Source organism: Cervus canadensis, chromosome 25, assembly GCF_019320065.1.
Source record: "Cervus canadensis isolate Bull #8, Minnesota chromosome 25, ASM1932006v1, whole genome shotgun sequence".
Lineage (NCBI taxonomy): Eukaryota > Metazoa > Chordata > Mammalia > Artiodactyla > Cervidae > Cervus > Cervus canadensis.
In genome coordinates, this window is record NC_057410.1 from 31,056,229 (window position 1) to 31,066,433 (window position 10,205).

The 10,205-nt window shown below is 42.5% G+C and overlaps 1 non-coding gene across 1 annotated transcript; it reads right to left on the reverse strand.

The window, feature by feature from the left end:
* Window positions 1-865: 865 nt before the first annotated feature.
* Window positions 866-937, reverse strand: TRNAC-GCA. Its single transcript has one exon. It is a non-coding gene; the product is annotated as a tRNA-Cys (tRNA).
* Between the last annotated feature and the right edge of the window lie 9,268 nt (window positions 938-10,205).

The window sequence follows — 10,205 nt, forward strand, 5'->3', positions numbered from 1 at the left end:
CGATGGGAGGCTGGGTGAGATGGAATCATGTAGATGGGTAGTTAGGGAAGGCCTGTCTGAGGAGGTAACAGTCATGCTGGAACTTAAGGACAAGTATGGATGAACCATGAGAAGTCACAGGGGCAGAGAGTTCCAGGTAAAAGATGAACATATGCAATGACTCTAAGATAGGAACACATTTGGTGTGTCCAAAGAAAAGAAAGAAGCACATTTTTTCTGTTATCATGGCTTGTGATCTTTTCACTATACCTCATGGTCTTTCTGACACATCACACTGATGAAGCCATAGGCAAACAGAAAGTCCTAAAATTTATGTGGCAGATACTATAAATTGACTCAGTAAACTCATATTCCAACCCCTTTCTGTTAAGAAAGCCAAAATCTACATTCTTAGACTTCCTTGCAGATAGACTGAGACTTGTGATAGTTTCTGCCAACTTACGAGGCCTAGATGCAAGAAGGCAGCTGAGTCCAGAAAGAGGGAGAGAGAGAGGGAAGGAAAGCAGATTCTCTGTTAAAGCTCCAAGGTAGAAGCACTTGGTTCTTTGTGGGCTTGCATTAAAACAGCTCCATGTTGTGATAGGGCATTTTTTTTCTGGCTGCATTGCATTCAAGCTTGGTTCTTCCCAAAGATTTTGTGAGCTTTTTAGCTTCTTTCATGTACTTATTTCTACTTAAGCCAGCCAGAGTGAATTCTGTTGTCTGCAATAAGGACTCTTGATTTATATACTGGAGGAGGAGGTCTTGCTCAGTCGTGTCTGACTCTTTGCGACCCCGTGGAAGATAGCCTACCAGGCTCCGCCGTCCATAGGATTTTCCAGGCAAGAATACTGGAGTGGGCTGCCATTTCCTTCTCCAGAGGATCTTCCCAACCCAGGGATCGAACCTGGGTCTCCTGCATTGCAGACAGACGCTTTACCGTCTGAGCCACCAGGGAAGCGCCCTTGATTTATATAATGCCCTACTAATTCTGAAATCTCAACAGCTTCTCAGCCTCTTCTCCCAGCCCCTCCCCATCTCATTCCTCTTTGGTAAATCTAGCTGTCTTCCTGAGAAAAGGAATCTCAACCTCATTGAAAAACTGGACCTCCTCAACTGAATCATGCAAGATAATTTGTGAGCTGTTTAATCAAGTACTTCTGGGTCTGGCATTGAGCTTGGAGCTGTAAAGGCTCTAACAGTATGTAGACATTCCTTTGTCATAGGAATATGCAATCCAAGACTTAAAATAATCCTTATAAGAATATATAAAAATGATTAGAGGATGATGACCAGAAAATAATAATAGCAGTAGTTTACTCATTTAATGAATGTTTACTATGTGCTAGGTAATAAAATAAGGTAATTACACAAATTCTCTAATTTTATCCTCAAAGTCCTATGAAAGTGAAAGTGTTAGTTGCTCATTCATGTCTAATTCTTTGTGACACTGTGGACCATAGCCTGCCAGGCACCTCTGTCCATGGAATTCTCCAGGCACGAAGACTGGAGGGGGTTGCCATTCCCTTCTCCAGTGGATCTTCCTGACCCAGGGATTGAACCCAGTTCTCCCACATTGCAGGCAGATTCTTTCCCATCTGAGCCACCAGGGAAGCCCTGTAAGGCATGTATTATTATAACGCACTTTTAAAGATGAGCAAACTGAGGCCAAGTCAGTTCCCAAAGGCACACAGCTAGTAAGGAGTGGAGGCAGGATTACAACTCCCAGGCTAACTCTAGAGCCATACACTTAAAAAAACATGTGCTTGCTGTGTGCTGCCCACTGAAACATGTGTTATCTTATGTAATTTTCTCAATGATCATGTTAAGTGGATACTATTTTTCCAACTTAATGGATAGGGAATTGAGTCTCAGGAAGACCAGGTGATTTTCTCAAGATTCTAGAGCTCTTAATAGAAGAACTACAGGTTGAACCAGTATCTTCTGCCTTTTGGCCTAAAGTTCTTTCTGCTAAACTACACTTCTTTTCCAATCTCACTCCCCAGTTTTAGTCTGAACTCAGCTGCATCATAAAAACAGCCAAAAATAACAGTGGCATAAGCAAGCATGGGTTGTACAAGAGATCAGAAATAGGCAGTCCAGGCTGTTTTGGGAACTCTACACATGCAGAGACCCAAGCTCCTTCAGATGTCCCATCCCACCATCACTAAGGTATAGCCTTCATTCTCATGGTCTAAGACAGCTACTGGAACTCTAACCATCATTACCATGTTTCAAGTAGTAATGGAAAGAACACAGAAGAAAAGGTCAAACAACATTATCTAGCTTTCTTTTAAGCTTTCCCAGAAAATGCAACATTTGACTTCTGCTTACATCTTACCAGGCAGAACTGAACCATAAAGCCATAGCTAATTGCAAAGGAGGCTGAGAAAATAGATCTTCATTAGGAGTAGCTACATGTCCAGCTACAAATAAAGTGGGTTTATGATTATTATTATGAAGGCAGAAGTGAAGTGAAGCTCAGTCTTGTCCGACTCTTTGCGACCCCATGGACTATATAGTCTGTGGAATTCTCCAGGCCAGAATACTGGAATGGGTAGCCTTTCCTTTCTCCATGGGATCTTCCCAGCCCAGGGATCCAACCCAGGTCTCCCTCATTGAAGGCAGATTCTTTACCAACTCAGCCACAAGGGAAGCGAATACTGGAGTGGGTAGACTATCCCTTCTCCAGAAGATCTTCCCAACCCACAAATTGAACCTGCATTGCAAGCAGATTCTTTACCAACTGAGCTATCAGGGAAGCCCATTAAGGCTGAAGGAAGTTGATAAATAGACAGCTAGTTCTGCCTACTCCTTCTGGAGCGATTATTTGAAGGCTGCTGTAGCTGTCAGTGGGGCTTTGTAGGTGGCTTAGTGGTAAAGAATCCACCTTCGATCCCTGGGTCAGGAAGATCCCATGAAGGAGGAAATGGCAACCCACTCCAGTATTCTGGCCTGGAGAATTCCATGAAAAGAGGAGCCTGGAGGACTACAGTCCATGGGGTCACAGAGTCAGACATGACTGAGCAACTGAGCATGCATGCATATAGCTCTCAGTAGCTATCTCTGAAGGCTGCTAGCTGTCCTAGCAGAAACAGATGACACAATCAGAAAAATTTAACTGAAAAATTAATGGAGAGAGGATTTTCAAAGATTTGGGAAAGATTTAGGAAAGATTGAAGGCAGGAGGAGAAGGAGATGACAGAGGATGAGATGGTTGGATGGCATCACTGACTCGATGGACATGAGTTTGAGCAAGCTCTGGGAGTTGGTGACAGACAGGGAGGCCTGGTGTGCTGCATTCCATGGAGTCATAAAGAGTCAGACACGACCGAGTGACTGAATTGAACTGAACTGAACTAATGGGAACCATCAAAGGATGGTGAGATATCTGGAAGCTAGCAAGAGAAGGTAGCTGCTACTAGCCCTGGAGCCAAGAGAGAGGGGCCAGAGACTAAAGACCCCAAGCTCTCCATCTTCTTGCCCTCCTGTCTTTTGCAAGCAGCTACCTGGATCTAACCTGAGAGTAAGGGAGCCTGGTGAGCCCAGAGACCAGCCTTCAGAGTCCAGAGCAGGGAGAGGAGGCAGAAGATGGTGTGGGACAAATAGAGAATATCCAGCATAGTCACCTCTGCAAGGTGCCAGCCTGTGTCCATCCACACATTAGGGAAAGGGGCTGGACTATATGGTGAGAAGATTTGCAGTACTTTGAGTGCAAAGACTGAAACTTCCAGCTAGGGTACGGGAAGGGAGAGCCCCGAGTGTGGCTTGGAGGTGTTGAGGAATGCTTTGTCAGCTCAAGACTCAGTACAGAAACAAGACCACTGTCTGTCCCCTCTTTGGCCATAAAGAGGGAAAGTTACCTGCTTTTTCTCTTTACAGTTTTGTAGCTCTGAGTGAACCTCAGAGTGAGTGGGCATGGGTTCCTGCTCAGAACCCAAGTGCCTCTGGGGACCTCCTAAACCTCCATATGCAGGCCGAGAAGAGCAAGAGAACTGGGAAGTCAGGGAGATCTGTCCGATCACACTTTTGTCTCCCCTGTTATCTTATATTGTCTGTTATTGTTTCGTTTATTTTCTTAATTATTTTAAAATGTGTAATTTCATATTGGAGTATAGTGCATTTACAGTGTTGTGTTAGTTTCAGATGTACAGGAAAGTCATTCAGTTATATATATACATACATCTATTCTTTTTCAGATTCTTTTCCCATATAGGTTATTATAGAGTATTGAATAGAGTTCACTGTGCTATACAGTAGGTCCTTGTTGAGTATCTATTTTATATATATATATATATATGTATGTATATATGTATTAGTGTATATATGTTAATCCCAACCTCCTAATTTATCCCCCACCCCTGCCTTTCCTCTTTGGTGACCATAAATTTGGTTTGTAGGTCTGTGAGTCTGTTTCTCTCTTGTAAAGAACTTCACTTGCATTATTTTTTTAGATTCCACGTATAAGTGGTATCATGTTGTATTTGTCTTTCTCTGTCTGACTGACTTCACTTAGTATGATAATCTCTAGGTCCATCCTTGTTGCTGCGTGCATGCGCGCTAGCTAAGTCACTTCAGTGGTGTCTGACTCTTTGCCAGCTTATGAACTCTAACCTGCCAGCTCCTCTGTCCATGGGATTCTCCAGGCAAGTATGCTGGAGTGGGTTGCTGTGCCTTCCTCCAGCGGATCTTCCTGACCCAGAGATCAAACCCCCATCTCTCACATCTCCCGCATTGGCAAGTGGCTTCTTTACCATTAGCACCACATAGAAAGCCCCCATGTTGCTGCAAATGGCATTATTTCAGTCTTTTTATGACTGAATAATATTCCATTGTATACATGTAGTACCTTGCCTTTATCTAATCATCTGTTGATAGACATTTATGTTGCTTTCATGTCTTGACTGTTGTAAACAGTACTATGAACATTGGGGTGCATATATCTTTTCAAATTATGGTTTCCTCCAGATATATGCCCCAGAGTGGAATCGCTGGATGATACTGTAGCTCTATTTTTAGTTTTTTAAGGAACCTCCTTATTGTTCTCTATGGTGGCTGTACCAATTTACATTCCCACCAACAGTGTAGGAGGCTTCTCTTTTCTCCATACCTTCTCTAGCACTTCCCCGGTGGCTTAGATGGTAATGCATCTGCCTACAATGCAGGAGACCTGGGTTCAATCCCTGGGTTGGGAAGATCTCCTGGAGAAGGAAATGGCAACCCACTCCAGTATTCTTGCCTGGAAAATCCCATAGACAGAGGAGCCTGGTAGGCTACAGTCCATGGGGTTGCAAAGAGTCGGACACAACTGAGCGACTTCACTTTCACTTTCTCTAGCATTTACTGTTTGTAGACATTTTGACAATTGCCATTCTTACCAGTGTGAGGTGATATCTTATTGTGTTTTTTTTCCTATTGTATTTTGATTTGCATATGTCTAGTAACTAGCCATATTGAGCATTTTTCATGTGCTTTTTGGCCCTTGTGGCTCAGCTGGTTAAGAATCCACCTGCAATGTGGGAGACCTGGGTTCTATCCCTGGGTTGGGAAGATTCCCTGGAGGAGGGAAAGGCTACCCACTCCAGTGTTCTTGTCTGGAGAATTCCATGGACTATATAGTTCATGGGGTCACAAAGAGTCAGACACGAATGAAGGACTTTCAGTTTCTTTAGAGAAATGTCTATCTAAATCTTCCTGGTTTTGATTGGGTTATTTGTTATTTTTAATATTGAGCTGTATAAGCTTTTTTATCTTTTGAAGATTAATTCTTTGTTGGTTTCATCATTTGCAAATATTTTCTCCCATTCTGTGGGTTCTGTTTTTATTTTGTTTATGATTTGCTTTGCTGTGCAAAAGCTTTTAAGTTTAATTAGGCCCCATTTGTTATTGTTGTTTTTTCATTATTCTAGGAGGTGGATTGGAAAAGATCTTGCTGCGACTTATGTTAAAGAGTGTTCTGCCTATATTTTCCTCTAAGAGTTTTATAGTATCTGGTCTAACATTTAGGTCTTTAGTCCATTTTATTTTTGTGTATGGTATTAGAGAATGTTCTAATTTCTTTAATTCTTTTACATGTTACTGTCTAGTTTTCCCAGCACCACTTACTGAAGAGACTGTCTTCTCCACTGTATATTCTTGTTTCCTTTGTCATAGATTAACTGACCATGGGTACGTGGGTCTATTTCTGGGTATTTTATCCTGTTCCATTGATCTATAAGTCTGACTTTGTGCTGTTTTGATTACTATAGCTTAATAGTTTAGTCCTAAGCCAGCAAGCCCGATTCCTCCAGCTTCATTTTCTCTCTCAAAATTGCTTTAGCTATTTGGGATATTTTGTATTTCCATACAAATTTTAAGATTTTTAAAAGAATTTTAGATCTGCAAAAAATGCCATCAGTAATTTGATAGGAATGTCTGCTTTTGTTTTGAATGCATATTGATCCCTGGGTCAGGAAGATCCCCTGGAGAAGGGAATGGCTACCCAATCCAGTATTCTTGCCTAGAGAATTCCATGAACAGAGGAGCTGGTGGGCTTCAATACATGGAGTTGCAAAGGGCTGGGCACAGCTGAGCGACTAACACATTTCTCACTCAAACTTGAGCAGGGATTAGCATCCTACTTTATCTCTGTCCTTCAAAATACCCGGTACCAAGGCAGTATGGTATATAATCCTGCAGTCTGAAAGACTTGGGTTCAAGACCCTACTAGGAAGGACCACATACAATGTGCCCTCCATATCCATGATCAGTTGAATCTGCAAATGTGAAACTATACACGTAGAAGGCCAACTGTATCCACTGTGCATCACCATTTTGTCTGTGGGATTTGCATACCTTTAGGGTCGGCATCTGTGGGGATTCCTGGGACCAATTCCTCATGGATACAAAGGGAACTGACTGTATTGTATGATCCCATTTGTAGGACATATCCTGACTAGGCAACTCGAGAGACACAGGGTAGACTAATGGTAGCCGGGGGCTGAAAGGGTAGGCAATGAGGGGAATGCCTGCTAAAAGGGGCGGAGGTTCTTTTTAAGGTGATTTAAAGGTTCTAATATTGATTAGGATACATGGCTTTTATTGATTTTGGTACATGGTTTGCATGGGCTTCCCTAGTGCCTCAGTGGTGAAGAATCCACCTGCCAATGCAGGAGACACAGGTTCAATCCCTGGGTCAGGAAGATCCTCTGGAGAAGGAAATGGCAACTCACTCGAGTATTCTTGCCTGGGAAATCCCATGGACAGAGGAGCCTGGCAGGCTGCAGTCCACGGGGTTGCAAAAGAGTTGGACACAACTGAGCAACTAAACAATAACAAGAACTGTTTGCACAACTCTGAATATACTAAAAATCATTAAATTTTACACTTTAAAAGGTGTGTTGTATGGGATGTGAATTATATGTCACTCAATCTGTAACAGAAAACAAAAGACTCTGCTCGGCATTTATTTGCAGCTTCTGCATCTGTAAAATAGTCATAGTAACATCTGTTGTACCTCACAGAGCTGCCTCAAGGGTTAAATGAAACACTATATGAAAAGCAATAACCACAGTACCTTGAAAATATGCTTATTAAATGTTTTCCAGATGATTCCTATATTTTAGAAGTCGAACTGGAGTCAGTATAAAGCTGAATGTTAAAGCAGAAAAGGTGCTTGAAATAAATCTAGTTCTAGCTTCTCATTCTGTAAATGAGAAACGAGTGATAAACTCAGAAAATTACCACTGACTGGAGGTTGGAAGGCAGCCATGAAAGAGTGAGTGAGTGAATTCAAGATCTTAGAACGATGGCCACTTACTGCATTACTTAATTGTATGTGCTCTGCTGAGGCAGCAACACTGAACCTGGTTTGGCCCTTTGCCAAAAGAGCAAGCAGAAAGAGCAATTACATAATTCATTTTCATGTTAGAAAACTTGGTGCCTGCTCAGTAGAGTCTAAGATAGAAATAAATTCGTACAGGTGATAATATAAAAAATTCTATTAAAATCCCCAAGTGGATTTTTAAAGCAATATAGTAATTTTCTTTAATTTTAGAAATGGTGAAAATATGAAATATCAAAACTGCTCCAAACCATTTATATGAGTTTCCTTTTTCCCCAACTGCATCTTTCTCTTTCTCCCTACACACGCACACACACACATGATTGTATTGATAAGATGCACACTTTTTGACAACTTATTTCTGATCAGGACCCAATCTACAATCAATGGCTTATTCTAATTTAATTGACAGCATTGTTGTCTTTCTTAGCTTTACATAAAATAATGTATGTATGTATGAGTTAGTCACTCAGTCGTGTCCAACTCTTTGTGACCCCATGGACTGTAGCTCGTAAGGCTTCCTCTGTCCATGGGATTCTTCAGGCAAGAATACTGAAGTGGGTTGCCATTTCCTTCTCTAACATAAAGGTGCATCTTAAAATAGATGACAAATTACAGTATGGCATGAGAAAGTGATGGTTGCTCAGTCGTGTCTGACTGTTTGTGACCCACGGACTGTAGCCCGCCAGGCTCCTCTGTCCATGGAATTCTCCAGGCAAGAATACTCGAATGGGTTGCATTCCCTCCTCCAGGGGATCTTCCTGACCCAGGAGTCAAACCTGGGTCTCCTGCATTGCAGACAAACTTTTTACCATCTGAGCCCCCAGGGTCCATAAATATACTTTAAAAACGATCTAGAAATGTGTGCTGGTTGAATGTTCAGGAATCTTAGAGAGGACATGGCTAATGCAAGTGCCAGAAAAACCACAGAATTCAAGTACTTCCACCGGGCATTGTCCTCTTCATGTGAATAGCATGTGTGTACATGAACCTGGGACCCATTAACAGGAACTCTAGACTTATTGATGGTTTTGCCAATGTAATCCTGGAGAAATGATTAACCAACACAGAGGTGATTGGATATACCTGAATCCTCTTAGGAACAGATCCTTGGACATTTAGCAACTGCATACTCTAGCATTCCTCCTTCACAGTGTTCAGTGTCTGTGTGAGGCTCCTGTAGGCAACACTTCAGCTCTTAGGAGATGCAGCAGAAGCCAGAGGATTGGGTGAGGCTTCCCACCTGGATCAGCAAAGCTTTTCTCTAACAGCCTTGCTTATTTGAGGGGTAAAGGGATTTCTGCAGTGGAAGGCTAAGTCCTTGGCGTGGTTTCAGGGTCCCTAATGGATGTGCCAAAGTCTCTGACTGGCAAACTCCTCACAAAATAATAATTATTTAGATGCTGTGGAAGATAATTAATTTGGGCTTTGGAAGGTTTCCTGCTTAGTGCATTCAATTCGAAAGGCTGCCTCCTCTCAGCATGTGCCTGTAAACACAATCCCTGGAATGACAAAAGAGGATAATAAAAGTCAAAAGTGTTGCCAGCTCTGGCCTTTTGAACTAATGCCAAGTTTCCATGGAAGTGGGCATTGAGGTGGATGGACTTGTTTTCTTCTCTACTTGAGTGATGAGGTTTTCGTCATGCGCTGGTTGGTCTGGTGCCTTTAGAACAGTGTCCCCAGACACGTTTCCATCGAGAACACATGGGAAGCCAGAGACACGCAGGGAGCCTTGCACGTGGCTTTGTCCATGAGCCTGTTCTGCTCAACCCAACAGAGCAGAACTACACAACACAGCAGCACTCCAGCCAGAAAAGATTTGTTCAGGATCACCCTGGAGTTTTGACTCCTAAGATGGAAAAGAATGCAGAGTGGAGAGTCTTTTTTCTTTCTTTCTTTTTTTGGCCGCACCTCACAGCATACAGGATCTTAGTTTCCCAACCCTCATCCCCTGCAATGGAAGTGTGGAGTCTTAACCACTGGACCACCAGGGAGGTCCCAAGAGTCTTTCCAAAGGCTGACTTTAGAGTAGGAAAGCTGAAGCAATCAGCAGAGGTGTCCTGTTCAGATGACATGAGGCTCTTTCCATTCACTCATTTGTCATATATTTATTGTGTACCTACTGCATGCACATAAATAGTCTTCTAGGCCTTGAGGTTACATAAATAGCAGACAATAACACAGATAAAATCTCTATCCACCTGGATCTTCCCTTCTAGAGGATGGAGACAATAAGCAAATAGGTGAATAGAGCACATCAGGAAGTGATAAATCCTGTGGGAAAAAAATAAGGCAGGTTAAGGGGGAGGAAGTGCCCGGGTGAGGGTGGTGCATCACTGTTTTATGTAGGTGGACAGGGTGGTCCTCTCTGCTAGAGTGGGATGGAGGAGCACAGTGGTTTGAA